Here is a 23407-nt window from a genome sequence, read left to right on the forward strand (position 1 = left end):
ACATTAGCACTCAGTGTGGCTAATGTCTCTCAGGTGTGCACACATCTCTGTGGTTCACTTCCTCATACTTTTCTTCAAACCGAAGATAAATAAATTATAAAAAGTGGTTTAGAACAACCCAGACTATTCCTCCTTCCATTAACATTAAATAGATAAGTTGCACATATAATAAATAAAACATAAATAGTATATTTCACATGATGTATTATATACAATAAAACATACATATATTGTACATATAAAAATACCTAGATACCATGCCTTGTTCTAACCAGTTTCATATATTTTTGTCCACCCATATAATAACTCAGGTGGTAGAAACGATTAACCAGTAAGACCTAAGAAAATTAGAAGACCTAGGTGGTTTCCCCAAGGTGAGCTGATTACTAGCTGGCAGATCCAGGACTCAAAGCCAGGTGGTCTGACCACAGAGCCTGTGCTGTGAACCTCTACTAGCTCCATGTGCAATGAACACCTCAGGGTGGAGGAACCATGGAGAGAGGGTGATAAGAGAAAACAGCAAAATCACTCGCAAGTGGGGTTGGGGGGAGAAAAAGCTTAATCATGAAACCAAAGTCTAGGGGAACTAAGAAAGGAGACATGAGGAAGGGAAGGGAAGAAAAGTGATGAAAGACAATACACAGATACTAACAAAAGAAGGAAGCACCATGAATTCCTGTGTCTTCACTGTATGATTTTCCGGATGAATCTGTGGAGTGATGAGAAACCCTTCAGTGACCACTCATTGCCTTTCACCTCATCTCAGCATAAAACCTGGGTAACTGCCATGTCAGAAAACTCATAAAAGAAAATACCAATTTACATATGAATCATATTCTCATGTCTCTTGAACATTGCCTGATTCTTTCATTGTAAGTAAAATATTGAGGCCCCCTGAATGAAGCCATCACAGCATTTTCTAATTCAATTCAAACAGCACAGAGCCCGATGTGGGGCTCGAAACCACAAACTATGAGATCATGACCTGAGCCAAAACCAAGAGTCAGACACTTAAAGTGATTGAGCCACCCAGGCGCCCTGTATGTTGTCAGGGCCGGGGCACCAAAAATTCAAAAGACCACTGGCTTGTATTAAACATCTTTTCCAAATGAGTCTTGTAAGCAATACTGAGAATTAGATGCATTAACCCTTCAAAGAGAAGTTTATACTGAAACTCCGCTCAGATTGTCTGTCATATGAATGATAAAGAGAAGCAGCAGTGGTAGTGGTAAAATCCATAGAAAAAGCATGGTCAACAGCAGTGATGAGTGTGCATGCTATGTGAATTTCCCTTGCAAGAGAGCAGCGTGTTTGGCTTAGTGGATGGTGGTGTAAGTGAGCTCTGGATAATCATAGATTCTTCTTGTTCTATGATTCCATTGACCTATAATTTGAAAGCACAGTGATATATTCCAAAGAGAAGGTAAGAGGCTCAAGTTTTGCGCTCTGCTAGCAATTTTAGGCAACTGACCTTACCTTTCCGGGCCTGAGTTTCCCTATCTTTAAAACAAAGGGTCCTTTTCAGCGTTTAGAATCTATGACTTTTCATTTACAGCTACATTTGGTGATCACCATTTTCTACATACAAGCCAGCATATGTGCACAGGTGCATACATACACACGCATGCACACACACAAATTTCTAGCTTGATATTATTATGACTTTCTATGGCCAGGTAGAACTTATACCTATTTTATTTAAGACCAGCATTATCTAACCTCAAGATTTCTTTGGATAGCCCATTTAACAACTAAAAAACCTGTTCCAATACCTCATGACACCAAATGAAAGGAATTTTCTCACATACATCAACCATTGTTTGAGAATTGAATTTTAGCCATATATTAAGGTGAATAAAAATAGTAGGTTCTTCAATTACTTAGATATGTAATTGAATGTCAGCTTTACATTCCATGAAACCAAAGTCTTTGCACAGAGGAAAGGGGAAACTAAGGGACATTTAGATGATAAAAGTAAAAGGTATAAAGACGTTATGCAACAGGGAAATAAACACCAGCAATCACGCCAGTAAATATCCAAAAGTTTAAGACTTGAGGAGTAACAAAATACAAGTGTTAAGATATGCTTCTCTTCACATACAGTCAAATGGGTCATCTTCAGGGAGGCATCTGAAGGCTTACGTGCCTTAGAGGCCTAACGTACACTGGTAGAATTTAGTCATGAAAAAAAAAAAAACTTGAAAGAGGGATATGAAGTCAACAGAAATAAGCAGCAAAAATTTATTCAAAATGAAATGGAGGCTACAGATCCTGAGACACCAGGAGAGTAGTTTCTTGCTCTTTCTACCAAGAATGTTCTACAGGGCTCTTCTCCTGCCACCCATCTATTACAATTTAGTGCTCCTAGGATTCCAGCACATCTCACTCTCATGAAATAATCTCACTCACTCTTAGGGGATTAACAGCAGTTTATATCTGATGACTTCTAAATACATATCTCCAGCTACAACTTGTACAACCTGCATGTCTCACAGGAACCTCCAAGGCAACATGTTCAAATTTAACTCACTATCCTCCCCCTCTGACTAGAATGCCCTCCTCTGGTTTTTTTGTTTTGTTTTGTTTTGTTTTTAAGATTTTATTTTTAAATAATCTCTACACCCAGCATGGAGCTTGAATTCACAACCCTAAGACCAAGAGTTGCATGCTCCACTGAATGAACCAGACAGGAATCTCTTGTTCTCCAATTTTCTTATCCCCTTGACAGTACAATCATCCAGCCAGGAAATCAAGCTAGAAATATAGACATCATTCCTGACTGTCTCTCACTGTCAGCATCCAACCAGGCAGCAATTCATACTGATTTTTACTTTCTAATTTTTTAGAACTAATCTTGTCTCCATCATTACTACCTTTAGACAGGTTTAAGTCTTATCTTTGGCTATTAAAATAACATTTTAGTTTGATCATTTGCCTCTTAAATTTATTCTTTGTGCAAAGTGATCTTTGAAAAATACAATCCCATCCATTCCTCTCCCCTGTTAAACATACATCAGAATCTTCTTTTTTTTTTAATATAATTTATTGTCAAATTGGCTAACATACAGTGTGGCAAGTGTACTCTTGGTTTTGGGGGTAGATGCCCTTGGTTCATTGCTTACATACAACACCCAGTGCTCATTCCAGCAAGTACCCTCCTCCATGCCCATCACCCATTTTCCGCTCTCCCTCTCCCCCATCCACCCTCAGTTTGTTCTATGTATTTCAGAGTCTCTTATGATTTTCCTCCCTCTCTGTTTGTAACTATTTTTCCCCTTCTCTTCCCCCATGGGTTTCTGTTAAGTTTCTCAAGATCCACATATGAGTGAAAACATATGATACCTGTCTTTCTCTGACTGACCTATTTCACTTTTAGCTTATCCCACCATTAGCATCGCACACAGGATTATTCCCTTGGGATCTGATCCCCTTCAACCAACCCCTCCAGGCTCATCTCTCATTGCTTGGTGACTTATTTGTTTTGTTTTAGCAGCACTAAAATACTTGGATTCCTCCACATATCTGACCTTAGGTAATATGTTTGTAATTTCCCTATGCATTCTTTGTCCAAAAAAAAAACCCATGACACAACTCCCCTTAATCTTTTCTATATCAACCTAAATAAATTCTTCAGCTCTGCCAACACCTCCTCTCAGAAGCCTTTCCTCAGTCACTTCCTGCTCGATAACCACCTCCCCCTTGTGCTTCCCAACCCAGTGGTACTATCACTACCTTCCACTTAGAACACTGTATTGCTCTTAGTTTCTTATTTCTGGGTTGGTCTCTCTCACCAGCTAGCTGTGAGATCACTCAGGTCAGAGAATATATATTATTTGACTAGTACACTGAGTTAAATACTGGATTCCTAACTTTGGGGTTTTGTTCACATATGGGGTTTTGTTCACAAATGAGATCTGGATATAGGTACTTATAACTAAAGCCATTTTTTCATTTGAAGGAAATAGATATTCAGAGGGAAGTTACAGAATTCCAATCTCTAGCTTTGGAACACACTATTATAACTGACTGCAATCGTGTTGCTATAAAATGTTTGTGTAAGTATGACTGTTCTGGAAACTTATTAAGGTTATCTAAATCTGCTGCTTCATAGTTTGTTGGATTTAGATCCTCTGTTTAAAGTGTAGAAAAATGACAAGAAAATATCCTACGATTGACCTTCTGGTTAGCCAACCCCACAGAAAGCAAGGGGCCAAAAGTTGACATTTAATGGACACTTGAAAAAGTGGTGAGGTTTTGAAGGCTCCTGAATATATAACTAAAGCTTTGAGCATTTTGAGTGATGGTGATTACTCTCACTCCTGTCTCAAAATTATTAAAACTCTACCTCAGTGTGATAAAAATGAGTAGTGTAATAAACTCTGGGTGCTCTTGGTTTTATTTTTATTTATGTTTTTGCATTTCATCTGCTGCTTTTATATTAGGCTAAGAGAATATTATTCTACAAGTGGTCTCCCAAACCAAAATAATGAAAAGCAAAAAAAAAACAAAAACAAAAACAAAACAAAACAAAACAAAAAAACCAGAAAGTCTTCAGGGTTAAATGATAACATCCCCTTAAGAATTATTAATACTTTTCAAAGTCTTCCTTCTTTGTTTTGGATCTTAGCACTGTTATTGTGAAGACTGTCTATCGAAATTTATAAAGACATAAATGAAAGTAGTATCCCTGTAAAATGCCATCTATATTCTTAGTTTGTCTCCTGAGGAAAGTGAAGATAAAATAAACTTAAGACCTACTAAAAAGTCTTTCTAGAAGAAGCTCTTTTATGGAATGAAGCTAATAGACAACTGGTAAAAAAAAAAAAAAAAAAAAAAGATCATAAATATTGTAACACCCCAATAATAACATCTGCAAGTTTACTATTAAAATACAATAAAAGATAGTTTATACTGCCAACCTCTTAATCCCCTATAACATTTTAGAGAAAAAAAAACTGCAAGGCAGTATTGCCATTCATAAGATAGATGTCATATGATAATACCATAGTAAGAAAATCCTCCTTATTCATTTTTATGAAGAAAAATCAATTCCAGGTCATAGTTATTTATTGTTATAAAATCCTGAATGGTTACCTTAACTCAAACCTTTATGTTGAAAAAAGTGTGTGTGTAGACACACACACATTTTATTGAAATGTGTGTCCCATCCTGGTGCATTGCTTCTAGCCTCTTTAGGAAACTAGAAAAAACAGTGACATTAAAAATTGTACCTATTCTGGCATTATCTAATATCTACACTATTTTTTAATAAGAATGTGCTTCCTCTTTTCTGAATGATTCTGTAATGGCAGATACATGGCATTATGCATTTGGAAAAAACCGTAAGTCACTGAGAATTTTGCTAAAAAATACCGACTTTCATGTTGTGGGCATCTAGAACACTAGGGGCAACTGTCTATAATCTTTGCACCTTCTCGTTTCTTAAATTTTAATAGCAGCTTTCCTGATTGCCTAACTCCAAGCTCTTGGAATAACTATGTAAGTTTATAATTACTTGTATTCTCTACTGTCCAGTGTGAAACTCCTAGAATATGGTCATATATATTTATTACCTCTCTCATCACAGATGCCACCAAAGGGGAGAAATGTACAAAACCATAATGTTCGGAAGGAACTGGAAGATCCATCAGAAAACAAATGTATAGGAGCCAAAGCAGATAGAGAAGTGATAATGAAATAGAGTAAAATAAACCACAGTTTGAAGTGTCTAGAAGGGATATAAATGAGACAGAGAGAGAGAGAGAGGGAGAAAGAGAGGTTGCCTTGTCCAACCAAAAAGGCTCAAAATTCCAAAATATCAAGTACAGTGAAGTCAGGAAAGAGGACAGGAGTGAAAAGAGGAACTGATAATAAGAAGTGCAACTGTAGGGGCACCTGGGTGGCTCAGTCAGTTAAGCATCTGACTTCAGCTCAGGTCATGATCTCGTGTTTCATGAGTTCAAGCCCCACATCAGGCTCTGTGCTGACAGCTCAGAGCCTGGAGCCTGCTTCGGATTCTGTGTCTCTCCCTCTTTCTGCCCCTCCCCTGCTTGTGCTCTCTCTCAAAAAATGAATAAATATTAAATTAAAAAAAAAAAAGAAGTTCAACTGTAGTCTCCAAATCTAGAAGCAGCCACTACCCATTCTAGTCACTATGTCTTACTGCCAGAGTGAAATATTTGAAGACTTTTCACTAAAAACAAAAACTTCATGGATATAAATAAATAAATGGAAATACTAAAAGCTCCTCATGAAAAATCTCCACAATCTGGCATGTTCTGATCCTCCATAAAACTGTTGATTCAGTCCCATAACCCTAAAGCAAAATGCAAGTCATACTGGATTCAGATTTTGTCCCTTGAACATGAATAAAAAGATGACTGTGGTTCATCAGGCATCTGTAGAAAATTTGCCTTGAAAGAGAAAAAGGAAGATAAAATGACCCCAAATGAAAAGATAATTTGGAGAAAATTCACTAATACTTGCAATTACTATCCTAAAAGAGATTTAAGAAAATATTCCTTCACTGTAACAAGATCAAGATGTCATGGTAATGTAACAATCAGAGAATAAGAAAGAGCTAATAAAAATTACAAACAGGATTGCTCAAATAAAAGATTCAAAGGAAGGGTTAGAATACAAATATGAGAGAAGTTTGTAAAAAGTTCTTTTTTATAGAATTTCTTTAAAAGATAAAATAAGATAGGAAAGATAAGAGACAGTGAAATTCATCTAAGAAATTCTATATCCAATATTCCTGGAAGAAGAGAATGGAGCATATTGAAAATGCATTGTCACAAAAATACCATAAGATTATTTTGCTTATGGATCCAAGTCTGGAGACTGAAAAGACCTACAACAAGGGGTAGCGGTTGCACCAATGAGCTAAGGCTGCCAGAGGAAAACTGTCAGGTATGAGAAGAAGTCATTCCAGGTATGATAGTGGAAGACCACTACAGTAACTGCTTTCATTTTACTCTCCTGGAAATATTTCATTCATTCTCACAAATTTAACTACAGTCTATAGGTGTTTACTCTCAAATTCTTATCTCCAGTTGCAACTTTGATACCTCAAGACATGCCAAGTCTGCTCTACCTGCATACCTTACGGGAACCTCAAATCTACCGTGTTCAAATTGGACTTACCATTCTCCCCCTTCTCCTTCTTCATTCCTCTTGTTCCTGTTTTCCCTGGATGATGTAGGGGCCAAGAGTGGCCACCCCACTTTAGCATGCAGATTATTTTAAGATGAAAACAATCAAGACCCAAAGACTTGGGAAGAAACTTTAACCTTCCCCCCTAATTGCCTAAAAAGAATTTAGATAGAGGACCTGCTCCCGTAAGACAGCTGTTACCATAGATAACCACATTACAATTTGAACTTGAGGGGGCAGACAGGGAGGAATTTAGCAAAGTCTGTTTGTTAAAATTTTTGCCTATGTTCTATTGTTTCTGACCAGTCTAGCAAACATTTGATTACTAAACATTTTCTCTTTTGCATCTTTCCATGAATTGCTCTTCTTCCCTGTGAAGTTCCAGACCCCTATCTCCTTTTCCTTAGTTCAGGATGACATATATTCCTCGTTTTGCCTGACTGTCTTTGGAGTCTCATGTTTATGCAAATTCCCCACTCATATGAAATTACACTGATTTTCTCCTGTTGATCTGTCTTGTGCCAATTTAATTCTGAGTCCAGCTAGAAGAACCTTGAAGAATGGAGAAAAAAAATTTTTTTTCTCTCCAACAATAAGGCAATCATCCATCAAATAGAAACAACTTGATATTTGGGAGTCACCCTTTATTCTGTGCTCTCTCACTGTCAGCATACAAATAGCCACTGAGATCTGCCATTTTCACTTGCTTCAATAAAAACTCCAATCCATCTTCCCTTTTCCATTCTCACTTGCCTTATGTAGAGTCACATAAATTTGCAGGAATCAAAGGGAGTATTGGCAAGGAACTAGATAAATTATAGAACAAAATACAGGTCAAAAACAGACCATGCAAATATGAAAAATTATCACAACAACATGGAAATTTTATGATTATCAAGGTGGCATTTCAAGTAGATGAGGAAAATATGGCTATTTTAGTCTATGGTGATAGAATCATTGGTTATCTATTTAGAAAAAACAGTTATGGGACCCTTGAGTGGCTCAGTCGGTTAAGCGTCCAACTTCGGCTCAGGTCACGATCTCATGGTCCAGTCCGTGAGTTTAAGCCCCGCTTTGGGCTCTGTGCTGACAGCTCAGAGCCTGGAGCCTGCTTCGGATTCTGTGCCTCCCTCTCTCTCTGACCCTCCCCCGTTCATGCATTGTCTCTCTCTGTCTCAAAAATAAATAAACATTAAAAAAATTTTTAAAGAAAAAAATTATATTCCTTTATGACATTACCATAATCACAATTATAGATAGATTAATAGAAAATAGATTAATAAAATTTGGGATTAAATCTGACTAAATTTTAATAACAGAAAGTAGGGGCGCCTGGGTGGCTCAGTCGGTTGGGCGACTGACTTCGGCTCAGGTCATGATCTCACTGTCAGTGAGTTCGAGCCCTGCATCGGGCTCTGTGCTGACAGCTCAGAGCCTGGAGCCTGTTTCAGATTCTTTGTCTCCCTCTCTCTCTGACCCTCCCCCGTTCATGCTCTGTCTCTGTCTCAAAAATAAATAAACGTATAAATAAATAAATAAATAAATAAATAAATAAATAAAATTTAAATGTAAAAATCAGAGCTACGTAGGGCACCTGGGTAGCTCAGTTGGTTAACTGCCCATCCAACTTCAGCTCAGGTCATGATCTCACCACTCTGTGAGTGCAAGCCCAGCATCGGGCTCGGGCTCTCTGCTGGAAGCTCAGAACTCAGAGCCTGCTTCGAATTCTGTCTCCCTCTCTCCTTCCCTCCCTCCCTCCATCTCTCTCTCTCTCTTTCTCTCTCTTTCTCTCAAAAATAAACATTAACAAAAATTAAAAAACAGAACTATGAAAGTATTAAAAAAGAGATTATATTATAAAACTTTTGATTAAAGACTTCTTTAACAGAGATTAGGAAAATATAGTATGCAAATCACTGAACACAAAGCAGTATAGTCTACTGTCTTTGCACTGTGGTATAACAATAAGAATCATGAAAACTGTTTATAAGCAAACTTTTCCCAATGCATTGTTTTTCTTTGCTTCATTTATCTTTCTATACTCATCCCATTTAACTGTTTTATAACCTTGTTCTTATTCTCTGAACTTCCTCACCCATATCATCACCATCTTGATTTTCAAGCCTAAATGCTCCAAACTGGGTCAGCCATCACCTCCATGAAGCTTCTCCTACCTCTTTGTCTACCAAAAGCAAAAACTCACAACTGAGTTATAGCTCTCCCATGTAGCACTCACTGTATTTCAGGCTTTGTGCCAAGCACCTTACCTACGTCATTTTTAATCTTCACTACAACTTTTAAGGGAGTTTTTTTACAACCATTTTGGCATAATTGCTTCAATCCCAGTCTCTTTTTCTTAGGAAAACCACTTTTCTAAAAAAAACTAATGCATACTTACTTTAATTTACATATAAGGAAAAAAATAAAGATGAAAGTAAAACGGGCAATTGTACAATTTCACCACCAAAAAGAAAGCATAAACATTAGGTAAACATGATTCCAGACATCTTTCTAAGAATGTGTTATGACATATGATAGATGGTTTGGTGGACAGAAAGATAAATGAGAGAAATATTTTTCTAAAAATGTGAATTATATTCTACTGTTATTTTTATTTAATATTATTCAATTTAACTGCAATTGGTGTCAACAGAAGAAAATAACCTGAAGATATAATTGTTAAACTTTATATAATCACAGGACTTTTTATTGGAGGGGTGCATGAATGGTTCAGTCAGGTAAGCATCTGACTCTTAATTTTGGCTGAGGTCATGATCTCACGGTTCTTGAGTTCAAGCCCCATGTCAGGCTTGGAATTCTCTCTCTCTCTCTCTCTCTCTCTCTCTCTCTCTCTCTCTCTTTCTCTCTCTCCTCTCTCCCTCCCTCCCTCTCTCTCTCCCAATATCAATAAACCAACTTAAAAAAAAGACATTATGGTGGATAAATAAGACAACTGACTTAGAATAACGTAACCGTTATTCTTTCAGGCACAGTCTCTCTGCAATCATAGTTCCTATTGTTGTTTGTAACTCTTCCTATAGATGAATTTATTATAGAGCAATTACTCTGGAATATTCCTTATAAGATTTATCACTGTTTGGAAAATTGTACATATATGTGTGTGATTATTTGATTAGTGCATTTCTTTTCTCCCCAAAGACTTAAGTTCCATCAAGGCAGGGACTCTACTTCTTTTTATTCACCACTACCACACCACACCTCACACAGTGCCTGACACAGTAAAAATATTCAATAAATATTTGTTGGATGAGAATCAAGTGTGTTAAGGGCCCCATCAAATGAGCACATAGTACAATAATGGGGACTCAAAAGAGGGTGAAATACTCAAGAAAAATTTATAGAAGATGCTATCTTTGAGGAGCACTGGATTTTGTTATATGATAGTGCCACAGGTTAATCTGTGTTATTTTAGGGGTGGAATGGACTAGGAACCAGCAGGAGATTGGCGCCATGAGATATGTGCCTGACATAATTTTATGCATTATGCGTGCTTGATATACAGAAAACTGTCTTGAAGGATAATACCTAAATGTTCACTATAGTTATCTGAGGGTGAAGTGATTCCAAATAACTTTTTTTTCTTCTTTATTCCTCTAAAATCTATCTTTTCCATAATAAGCACATTTCTTTCATAAACAGATGAAAAATAATAAGGCTATTTTTATTTTGGAAAAACAAATATCCATGACAATTAACATCTATGGGGACTCACTTGGTGCCAAAAAATGCCCTAACATTAACAATATTCATTTCATATTTGAAACAAAATTGTGAGGTAAGGTTTATTGTTGTGCTCATTTGATGAATGAGGAATATTAGAACCAAGAAAGCTTAACTACTTGGCTCAAGGTCACACAGCCTTTAAGAAGAGGAGCTAGCACTGAAACCAAGCTATCTAGCTCTAGACTTTATGCCACTACCTGTAACTACTTCTCCCAGCAGAGCAAAACTTTGATAATCTGAGCTCTCTTTGTATTATTTCAATTAGAAGAAATCCAGGCAGCATTAGTGACAGGCACAGACAACCAGCACTGTGCAGTCTCCTCACTTTCTACTCTTCCTCTTTAAAATAGGATAATCTTTGAACTTGTTCATCTAACTCTCTCCACCAAGAACAGGCCACACGAACAGCTAGGAATGTGCCATTCAAAACCTGGTAAGATGCAGTCTCCTGAACAAGTTACACATGAAATCAAATCCCTCCCATATTATTTCTCCATCCTCTTTTCTTAGATTAAATCAATGGATAATTCATTATCTCTCCTCAAAGGCCCATTCCCAATGCCTTCAATTATGTTAGCATTTCTTATCCCAAAATAAATGTCATGCCTCATCAGGGTCACACAATGAAATGTGATGTGGTCTATTTGCCTGAGTTTTCAAGGGCATTTGGTGACTGCTATTCTGTATACAATGCATCATTATGCACCTACTTGACTAAAAAAAGAGCAGGAACTGCAGGTAATTCTTACCCTCCAGGCAAAGTCCATGCCTTAATGTACAGTGGAAAACTAAACACACTAGTGAATCAATCCTAATAAACTTTGAACACACACTTTGCATTGTGACTTCTGGGCCTTTTTGGTTTCCTTTTTTGCTCAACTCAAAGAGATTCAGAAAAGTGGGTTTCTAGTAAAAGCTTCTTTCTCCAAAGAAGTTCTTTATTCTAGTATTAAGAAGTTGGATAAGTCAAATAGAATCTATGTTTAATCATGACCCCTTAATAGTGAGGTGATTGTAAATACATGTGTGTATATGACCTATTCTTTTTTCACGTATGAAATTTATGTTCTACATGTGCATTCTTTATCTTATGGTGATTAAGGGCATGTAAGTAGTTTACATGACCCTAAAATTTTTACCAATACTTTAAAAAATATTGCATGTCCCTGTACACAGTATATTCTTGCACAGTGTGTAGTCTACACAGTTCATGGAGATGTTTTTGAGCCATCTCCCAATAACACAGTAGTTTTTACAATCAACTCAGTTCACTGAAACAATGTAGACAGTTGACCTAGAAAATAGAAGTGAAATTTCAATCTGGGGTCTAGAATCATTTAATTCAGCTAACCATATCATTATCAGCTCTTTGTGTCAGTCCATGTCGTGTGATTCCTTTCTAAAGCATGAAATCACCTCACGAAAATGACCAATAAAATCTAAGATGAAACAACACGTTTTCTCATTTATGCTTTTATTAGGTGAGTCATCTCTTTTGCAATCACTACTCCGGCTTGGTCTATGCTATTTAAGTTCCTTCCTTTAACTAATCTCATTTGCTTCCATCTATGCTGATCTGCATTGTTTTCTCCTGAGACACAGTGAAAAGAAAATTGTTGTGCTTTTATCTACTCATGTGTTCTTTCTATAATCCAGCAGGGAGCTCAGTACTCAATACAGCATTTTACTGTCACACGATTACATCGTCATCCATCACCATCTATAATTTTTCCAGAGAAACCACTTGGCTCTTCTGTAATTTCTGATGCTTCTGCAATGATCACAGACAATAAAATAACAAAATAAAAGATGAAAAAGCAATTTCACAAATAAGAACATTAAGTGGATAGCATTCTCTGCTCTCTTTTGACACAAATAAATTCAGTCCCCTGACATCTGATGTATTCACTCATATATGCCCACACTTCACTTATTCATGTTCCCCAAGTGCTAGGAAAAAATGCTGAGTTCTTGCATGCTCCATTGCTAAGCCCTACTGCTTGCCTCCTCCTTAAGGTATGGCATGTTTTCTTTTAAGTGAATCTGGTGCTGGCTTTGCCAGCACATAGACTAAAATTAGAATGATACAGAAAAGATTAGCCTGGCCCCTGTGCAAGGAGGACATGCAAATTTGTGGAGTGTTCTGGATAACAAAGAAAGAAAGAGAGAGAGAGAGAGAGAGAGAGAGAGAGAGAGAGAGAGAAAGAAAGAAAGAAGGAAAGAAAGAAAGAAAGAGAAAGAAAGAAAGAAAGAAAATCTACATGGCAGACAAAGACAGAAGGAAAGAAGACTGGATGGGCCCAGGCACAGGTCTCTTCACCTGGCTTTGGAATTATAAACTTGGGCTGAAAGAAACAAGGAGGAAAGTTCAATCTATTTTCTTGAATGTCAGTAAAGAAGACACACTAGAGTTCTCTTTTATTATTATTTTCTTAATGTGTGGGGTTTTTTGAGAGAGAGAGAGAGGGCACAAGTGGGGGGGGGGTGCAGAGAGAGAGAGAGAGAGAGACAGAGAGACAGAGAGACAGAATCTGAAGCAGGCTCCAGGCTCTGAGCTGTCAGTGCAGAGCCCAACGCGGGGCTCGAACACACAAAATGTGAGATCATGACTTGAGCCGAAATTGGACACCTAACCAACTGAGCCACCCAGACACCTCTAAAGTTATCCTTTAAATATCCTTATAAATTGTTCTAGGTCTCAAAATAATAAATGAACTGTTATTATTTGTGTAAATATAAAAACAAACCTAAATTTATAAAACCTAGTAGAGCTTAAGAAACTATATTAGGATATCACTGTGTCTTGATAGACCCCAAATTTCCAAAATTTTGAGAAGTTCAGTACCTCACTGATTATTTAATTTACTGGCATGGTTTTCCCACCCTCCTTTTTCTAAAAATACTATAGTTTATTTTAGTAAATGAAAGGTCATTTTTATTACTTCCAAGTACCTCTTAAAGCAGATTCCTCCTTCTTCTCCTCTTTCTTCTTTGAAGCATCATATAACAAGTCAGTAATCCATGTTCTAGGCATAATCCTGGGTGCGTGCTACTTTATTATTTTTAATTTTCAAAAGTTCTGCAAGGTAAGTATTGTTCATTTTCTTCATTTTCTGAAGAATAAAACTTAGTGTTGGAGAGGTTACAATAACTTGCCAAGTCCTGGCAGGTACTAAATAATGCAGCTAGTATTCAGAATCGGGTCTGACTGGCCTGATTCTGACCAAACTTGTGATCTTGCATTCTATAAGTCCAAGGTGTATCAGCAGGCTTAACTCTAATCAGAGACCTCCCCAGGCAGTAGAGAGCTATAGCACAGAGTTGTTTACAGGTGGGATGGGATAAAGGAAACTTTCAACATTTAATGTTTGTGGGCCCTGCTCCTGGGCTCCCAGGGAAGCTACACTTTTACATCCATGAAGGTCAGAATGCCTTAACCAAACCTTCAAAGTATGGGCTCTATTCTTTCCCCAAGCACACAGTGTACATCTGTTTTGTTGGCAAATGACCTAAAAGAAATATTTCAAACTAAAGATAGCAGTAAGATTTTCCCTAAGTTCTGGTCCCATACCTCTGAAACCTGCCACCTTGTACATACTAAAAGCATAAGATAAAGTTTGTAATTTTCTGGGATGTCCTTTGTCATGATGATGTGTGACTCTTGATGTAACTAAAAACATACATAGCCTGGAGCACGTGGAGGGCTCAGTTGGTTAAGTGTCCAGGAGCTCTTGATTTTGTCATGATCTCATGGTTCATGACATTGAGCCTTGAGTCGAATTCTCTCTCCCTCTGTCCCTCTGTCTCTGTCTCTCTCTCAAAATAAATAAACTTAAAATATATATATATATGTGTGTGTGTACATACACACACACATATATATATATATATATGGGATATATATATATACATATATATGGGTTATATCTATATAGATATCTCTCTATATAGATCTATATAGAGAGATATCTATATAGAGAGATATCTATATATATGGGGGTGCCTGGGTGCTCAGTGTTATGCATCTGACTTTGGCTCAGGTCGTGATCTCACAGTTGGTGGGTTCAATCCCTGCATCAGGCTCTGTGCTGACAGTTCAGAGGCTGGAGCTGCTTTGGATTTTGTGTCTCCCTCTCTCTCTATCCCTCCCCCACTAATAGTCTGTCTCTATCTAAAAAATAAACATTAAATTTTTTTTTACAAATACACACACACACACACACACACACACCTGTATTCCTTTTCCAGAGTACTCTCTTCTTTGTGAAGATTGAGTATTCTGGGCAGCTGCCCTAACTTAGGCTCAAATAAATTCTCTTCCTTTTTAAAGAAATTCTAAAAGATTTGTTCATTTTGCTTCAGCAATTTCTTGAGGCAGGTAAGAGAATATTCCAGAAGGAAGGTTAAGTATTCCATAGGTGCTGTGGACAGAATTGTTCCCCCTAAATTGATATGCTGAAACTCTATTCCCCAAGGGTACTATATTTGGCTATATGGCCTTTAGGAGGATATCAAGGTTACTTGTGGTCCTAACGATCTGGTACTCTTATAAGATGAGGAAGACAGAGCAGAACCCTCTCTATCTCCCATGTGAAGATACAGTACCAAGGCAGCTGTCTGAAAGCCAGAAGAGATATCATCAGGAACCTGACTATGCTGGCACCATGATTTCAGACTTCCAGCCCCCAGAAGAGTGAAAAAATAAATTCCTATCATTTAAGCCACCCATTCCATGTGATCATGTTATGGTAGCCTGAATTGACTAATACTGTAGGGGTTTGGGGAATGTCATGGTGTCTGTCACCTTTCTTTCTAAAAAATATTGGATGCCCCTAAACACAATACATTCACAAATGATAGCTTGGCTTTTAACCCAAAAGAAGAGAGGGGTTATCATGAGATGATCAAGAAACTATATTCATTAAAAACAAAACAAAACTCTGAGCACAAACAGGGTACAGGGGACAAAATACAGCATGGAGGTCGGCAAAGAGCCAGTTCCTCCATCATCTTAGACATATGAATGTCAGAGACCACAGATACATCATCCACAGAGAGAGGGATCGGGCACCACTGAAGGGTGGCCCTGCCTAGAAGGACAGCCTTCCCCTGTAGGACAGCAAGGAGACAGACTCAGGTGAGGGATGGCAAGGAACACAACTGTTTACAGTGCATGTGAAACATAGGAGACTCTCAGAAATAAACGGAGGAGATTGGAACAGGAAGACAAAGAGGGACGACAGGAGTGACTGAGGAGACGCAGCCATGCAAAGGAGGGGGGAGGCAGACACAATGCAATTAGATCAGGTAACACTGTTAATGGAACCTCATTGTATTCATAGGTTTTGAGTGATCTAGTGATATTTTACAATATACATTATTTGCCTTTTATATAACATATTTATCATAACAAACTTTTGAAAATTTTGCCCGAAGTGTAGTAATACTGTACTTGGATTCTTTTTCTTTTTCTTCATTCCGTTTTTATAGAAGGAACTGTTTTATTACCCATGTCACTTACTTTTGCCTGAGATTTTCAGGAAAAGCTGTGACATGCTACTAAAAAAGCACAAATTCTTATTTTAACTTCCATAAATGTTTAGTTCAGTCAGACATTTCTCTGCTTCTAGAAATATATATCTTAATGTAAAATGATCTTCCCAGGAATAAAAAATTGCCAGAAAAACATACTAACTGACATGATGCTCACAAGGCTGGTACCTCTGAGGAAAGGCCTAGAAAGAATCTGACAAATTACTGTCAGGTAGCCCATTTAAGAAACACTCACTAAACGACAGTGGAATCAAATTCCTTGACACAGCCAGAGTCAGTTTTTACAGCAGTGATCCATCCATGCTTTCCAGGTTATTTCATATGCATATCTATGCCTATGCTAAAATTTATTCATCACTACTGAACACCTTAGATAAGAGACTAGAGCAGGACAAGACAATGGTCTCAGTGGCCTTTTATATAGCAGCATCTGTAAGGTCTAGGAGAAGAGAATCCCCATTCCCAGAGGGAATCTAGGTATGGGAGCATGGAAAAAACTCTGTGCTTTGAGAAGCAAGCAGTGTGGCTCATGCTACAGGAAGCTAAAAAATGGCTAAGGATTCCTAGAGGAAAGATTGGCTCTACAAAAATAAAAAATAAAAAAAAGGAGTTGAGACCGGTGAATATGCTATCAGTTTCCGTCATCTAACTGCCCCTTTCTTTCCACACACACTTGGCAACCTACCCTAAGGGCTTCCTTGCCCTTGCTGGGCAACATGCACTCCAAGGACACTGGATGATGGGCGGGTCTGGGATTTGGATTCTTGTTTTCTGCAATGCTGCACTGATGGACATAGTGATGTTAGAGTCTCTTCTTCAGGTAGGGCATGAGAAGCTGGAGAGCACAGACCTGCTTCTATTTGGGGTAGTAGGAAGCTAGGCTCTACTCAGTGCACAGGTTCTTTAATGCTCCCCAAACGTTCTTCTATTAGCTTTCAGAAACAACCAACCCTATCAGACGCAAGGTAGGTGAGATGGAGGTAATGTAACTAAGTAAGTGAGATATAAGTAAGTGAGATGGAGATGGAAGTACCACCTTCCTAGTCTCTCCCATGTCACCTCGTCATGCCATCACCTGTCTTATCTATGCAAGGATGTCCCTGCTGAATAATCTTTCCAACACAACAATGAAATATGGGGTAATTGCTTGCTTGGGGCCAAGCCCAGGCACTCCCCTGCCTCAGATGTTTGTATAAAGGAAACATGGCTAACGTGTAAGTGCAACCCATTCACTGGGGTGCAGGCCACCTGGTCTTACTAGAGGAAGAGAGAGAAGGGTCCCTGCTCTGCTCATCCAGCACTAAGTCACAGTCCTCTCAACTTCCGCTCCCCACACATCTTTTTCTATTACCCTTTCACCTCCTACTGATTATTACTTATTTTTTAAAGCTTTTTAGTTTGATTTTCTTTCACTTCCTTAGTTCTAAATTTCTTTTCTTAATCTTTAATTTCCTTTACATATTTATTTTCATAACATAACTCTACTCTTTTAATACCTAATCTGCTTTGATTTTATTTCTAACCTTTGGCCTCATTTGTCTCTACCTTTTTTTTTTTACTGATTTAAATCTAATATATATCATCCTACCATGAATTTTCCCAATCTTTTGTCTTTTTGTTAGGATGTTCTTTTTTTTTCCCTTTCCTTTATATTCTTGCTTTCAGCTTAAAAAAATCAAACCCTTCTAACCTACTCTTCCCTATCTCTTATCTCTAAGTTGGATATATTCTCCTCTTATTTTCTTCTCTTTCTCCCATAGACTTGTCCACGGAACAGAGACCTTACACTATGACCTAGAAAGTAGAAGGCATTTGTCCCCAGTCTTTTCCATTGTGCATCCCTCCAGATATCTATGCTCACCTTTCCAAGGACATCCCTCCAACATTCTAACCTCAAGAAATTAAAAAGACTATAGGTTAATAATTCTCATCAGGGCTATAATTCTCTATAGATTATTGTTGCTGCTAACACTTTATGCTATCAAGTCCATGCCTCCAATCTCTATGTATTTTTAGCATATCTGATGATCAAATATGGGTTAACTATGGCTACAGTTGGCAATAGTGTCTAAGGATTTTTAGAAGAGGAAGTCAGACCTGGGAAGAAACCCTCAATTGCCGGTGACAATCAAACTTCAATTTTATTTTATCTAAAATATTTTGTTAGGTTTGTTTGTTTGTCTGTTTATTGAGAGGGTACAAGAGCTGGGGAGAAGCAGAGAGAGAGAGGAAGAGAGGGAATCCCAAGCAGGTTCCACACTCATCATGGAGCCTGACACGGGGCTCAATTTCATCAGCCATGAGATCATGACCTGAGCTGAAATCAAGACAGATGCTTAATTGACTGAGCCACTCAGGCACCCCTAAGATATTTTTGAATAACTATTTATTCCCTCATATATTTTAAAGATTTTTTTTTTTTTTTTTTTGGGACAGAGAGAGAGACAGAGCATGAACGGGGGAGGGGCAGAGAGAGAGGGAGACACAGAATCAGAAACAGGCTCCAGGCTCTGAGCCATCAGCCCAGAGCCTGACACGGGGCTCGAACTCACGGACCGTGAGATCGTGACCTGGCTGAAGTCGGACGCTTAACCGACTGCGCCACCCAGGCGCCCCTCCCTCATATATTTTAAAGTCAAATTTATTTATTTTCATCGTAAGTTTAAATATTTGCAAAATAAATAAATAAGTAAACAAGCAAACAAATTCCAGGAATGGGCTACCCACTATAAAATTCACATTTTAAAATAAAACTGTTAAATAACTTCCTAAAACTGTATCCAATGAAATCTAAAGGCCATGGCAATTTGGTCTCCATTATTCATTAAAAAAATTTACGAACCAATTCTTCATTAACAACCAGAAATTTAATACTGTTAACATTTCTCCTTAAACTTGTATTTCCATTCTATTTTCTTAGAAATTATCAAATTCGTAATGTATTTTAAATTTTAATGCACTTTATAGACCTATCAAATGTCTATGCAACAAAAAAGCATGTAAGTGGACATTTATTTGTTAAAAAATACACTGCAACCATAATGCTTCAAATATTAAAATTTTCCTCTTAAATGTAGCTATCATTATAATCACACAGTTCAGTATATAATTATTCAAAACATGTTATAAGTTTAATAACTGTGAAATGTAAAAACTAAAGTTTCATTGGAAATTCATCTCTTAATGAGGTAAATGGTCTTGAATTTCTCAATCTGCTCATTGTGAGTGAATATATTTCACTGCAGAATAAATTATATTCCTATATTTAAGTTTTATAACAAGTGCTATAAATAAATAGATATATGGGAAAAGGGGTAAGCTTTGGTACGATAGCATCATTAGTTGCCTTGCAATGAAGACACATGCCAAAAAATACTCCAAAACTGAGGATGTAACATCAAATATCATTCTCAACTATCTATCAGTTGTAGCCTTGAAATACATCCTCCTTCGATTTTGTTAAAAGCAAAGAATTGATCAATTTTTTTGCGCACACACACACACACACACACACACACACACACAATGTCGCTCAATCATTAGAGTAGTTCACTTTTTCATACCAGTCCCAAGATAGTATTTCAAATGGTCCTTTTGATTTCTTTCGGAAATTTTTTTGGTATTTTTCATAGCAATGCACCATAGTGAAATTTGGACTAGGAAAGAGGTGAAAGTTTCTTTGTCAAGTGGGAGAGGAACAATTATGAAAAGAGAAATTGGAAAAGAGAACTTGTAACTTCATCTGGATTCGTTATCAGGCAGATCTGTTTCAGGAAAGGGAACACATGTTAACTGAGGGTTTGAAATGATGTTTTCAAAAGTACACACAACCAAGTAACCTTTGTAATGCCTTTGCATACTGCAGGATTCATACACAGTTTGAAGACCGCAGCTCCATGAAATGCCCCTGGCTCTGACTTTAGGAAGACACTGTGAAGCGTTCAATCTTTTCAAAGATATTAATGGGAGAAGGTACAATATCACATTTCCAAGTGGGCCTCAGGTGTAGCTCTACACCAGGTGGAGTCTAACAGCTATTGAAAGATGGGGTCCCCTGCCTTCTTGACAGGGTCACAGGTCATGAGTTCTGCCCAAGCAGCAATGGTCTTGGGCTCCTCTGGAAATGTCCTGTGAAAGAAAGTGACTAATACTTTATTATTTATTTCTTTATTCCTATGAAGCAATTAGAGTCTCAGAAGGGTAACTACACCAAGGTCATGGGCACTACTTCACAGCCCTTCCTTCTTCACATTGAGAGCACATTAATGCCACCCACCTTCCACCCCCCATTCCAGCAGAACCTACTATGACATTATACAACACGATTTTTACCTTAATTCTGCATCTGAAAGTGACCTTTCTCTCTTCTTCCTGACCTCTGGTTCCCTTTATGTATCACCCAACACTTCCTCTTTGTTTTACTGATAGCTAAGAAGTCCCACGCCAGTGCAGAAGTGATGCAATCTATTAGCAGCCTTATTTTAGGAGTTCCTAAAAGACCAGAAAGTTATACACATCATTTGTGCTAACAACTCCCTGGTTAGGTCTAGCAGCATGTCCCCACAGAAACACAATAGTAACTTGTGTCTGCACACTTGGTGAACTTCGCAAGGGCTTCCAAGCAGTTCTCTTTCTTCATTGCATCCCATTCTCTCTCACTCATTTTACCCATACTGGCCTTCCTTCAGTTCCTGAGTTGACCTTTGCCTACTTTCTCTACTTAGATTTTACTTCGCTCACAATTGCTGACAACTTCTCATTCTACAGGTCACTGCTAACATATTTTCTTCCCAAAGAACTTTTTTATAACATCTCCCTTCTCACCATCGGAGGTAACCCCTTCTATTACTTTTTCAAGCTCTCTGATCTTTTTTTCCCCCTGAGCTCTCATGCTCACTTAGAATTATATGGAATTATATGGTTATTTGCTTATCTGATTAGTTCACATCAGTCTCCTCCAATTAACTGTACATCAGGTCCATTTTGCTCATTGAGGTGAACACAGCTGATGCCTAACTTACAAATGCATAGTAAATGTTTGTTGAATACATGAATTAACCCAGGACCTTTGAGGGATTCATCTCAAGTACTTTCAGAAAAAAATTTCTCCCTCACCTGATACCAAGTGAATTGCATAACTTTGGACACCAAATATGGGATTAGTGCTACATTTGACAAGATATGTTGAATAGCCAAAACAAAACAAAACAAAACAAGGCAGAGAAAGACTCAGCTAAAGTAAAAGCATGCAAAAGGGAAAATATAAGCCACTCATGAGTTGGATAAGGTTAAAACTATTAAATTCCATATTCTTTCAAAATAAACTCAATACAATAAATTTATATAGGCAAACCTGAGCTTACTCATCAGATGTCATAATCAATAAAGGTTGTAAACACTATAGAAAATTGACCCCTATGTATTTATAACCAAATGTAACACCCAACAACTTTGCTTTTCTTAAATTTTCAAAATAGAATCATTAGCCCCATTATGTACAATCCTTACTTACTCACTGCCTAAGCCTCAGGATTATTCTTTAATACTGTATAGCTTTTCTTTAACAATTTCAAGATCAACAGAGCATACAGCATTTGAACTGTTCAAATGAAGTGCCCTAAAACCGCTTAAGATTCAGTCTTAATAATGGGCTTGTTCCTTGACAAATGTTTATCTCTAATAACTCTAAGGATATAGTCTGGCCTGGCTAGTGCCTAAGTTTAGACTTTACCATTGGTAAAAGAGACAGCTGTGACTCCACTTGACTTGTAAACTCCTGGCTTGTTAGAAATCCCCTCTAAATTTTAGGCATTTTCTTCATTATAAATTGCAAACTGAAACTTTTCTAGCTACTGTTCTATAAAATCCGACAAGCTTCAGGCCCAATTATCTTTGATAGGGAGCACTGTTTCATACCTTATCACTCTGTGGAAAAATTCATGAGGACTAATACAAGAATATGTGTAGTTTTTACCTATGAGTTCATGTGAACCAGAATTGGTAATGAGCTAATTAAATGAAAACAAAATAAATCCCTCATTTGATGATTAATATGACTGCAGGAGTAAGCATAAAAATGGTGTTGTAAGCATTCAATGAAGAACCACAGTCATGTGCTATGTATGATCCCACCCCTTTTTAAATTGTAGCCTAATTATTTGGCACTACTCTTATATGAATGAAGTCCCTATGCAAGTTTTATTCTTCCCTATTGACAGAAATTATGAATATAACATTTTATGACAGTGATTTTTAACATTTCGTTGGGGTGGGGCATTTGAAAAGCTGGTAAAAGTGAATGATTTTCTCCCAGAAAAAAAAATATGCATATATCATTTATCCACCAAAATCTACATACAATTTTAAGAGGTTTGGTGACCCATTTGAAATACACACAAGGAAAGAAAAATTAAAACAAAACAAACAAGAAAACAAGCTACAGAGCAACTGTTTTCATCTTCAGTTGGTGTCCCAAACAATTCTCTTCAAGTCAGTTACTCAAAGTAATTCTCTTATGTAACTGTTAATCCTACACACTCATATGGTAACCCAGGTTGGAAAGTCAGCAATTCCACATAATTGCAAAAAATATGAAGATAGTCTCTGTGCTGGTTAGTAAGTAGTTGCTGCTTTGAGTTTCCTTGAATCCCTACCGATTTAACCTGCTCCAGTCCCCAAACCACCTAGGATCCTACCACTGTCCAGCAACCAGGAAAATGAAGCTTGAGTTACAGCAGGGGCCTCCAGGAAACAGTCCCGACCTAAGTTATCAGTACCAATTCTGACTATGAAGTGCCCATGCCTTACGTAGGTTTCATGAAATATCATTAAATAACCCCTGAATTGATTCATTTAGTTTTTCCTAAAAGCAATAATGTACCTAGAAGGACAAAAAGGACCGTATGGACTTTAGTCCACTGAAATTTAAAGTAGAACGAAGCTGTTACTTTTAAGT

General features: G+C 37.5%; 1 long non-coding RNA gene and 1 other non-coding gene across 3 annotated transcripts in view; one reads left to right on the forward strand and one right to left on the reverse strand.

The window, feature by feature from the left end:
- Nucleotides 1-23407, reverse strand: part of LOC125934929 (uncharacterized) — a 476458-nt gene that overhangs the window by 55556 nt on the left and 397495 nt on the right. The gene's annotated exons all lie outside the window — the stretch shown is intronic.
- Nucleotides 12946-13052, forward strand: LOC125935855 (U6 spliceosomal RNA). Its single transcript, XR_007461839.1, has one exon. It is a non-coding gene; the product is annotated as a U6 spliceosomal RNA (small nuclear RNA).

Source organism: Panthera uncia (genome assembly GCF_023721935.1).
Source record: "Panthera uncia isolate 11264 chromosome A1 unlocalized genomic scaffold, Puncia_PCG_1.0 HiC_scaffold_17, whole genome shotgun sequence".
Lineage (NCBI taxonomy): Eukaryota > Metazoa > Chordata > Mammalia > Carnivora > Felidae > Panthera > Panthera uncia.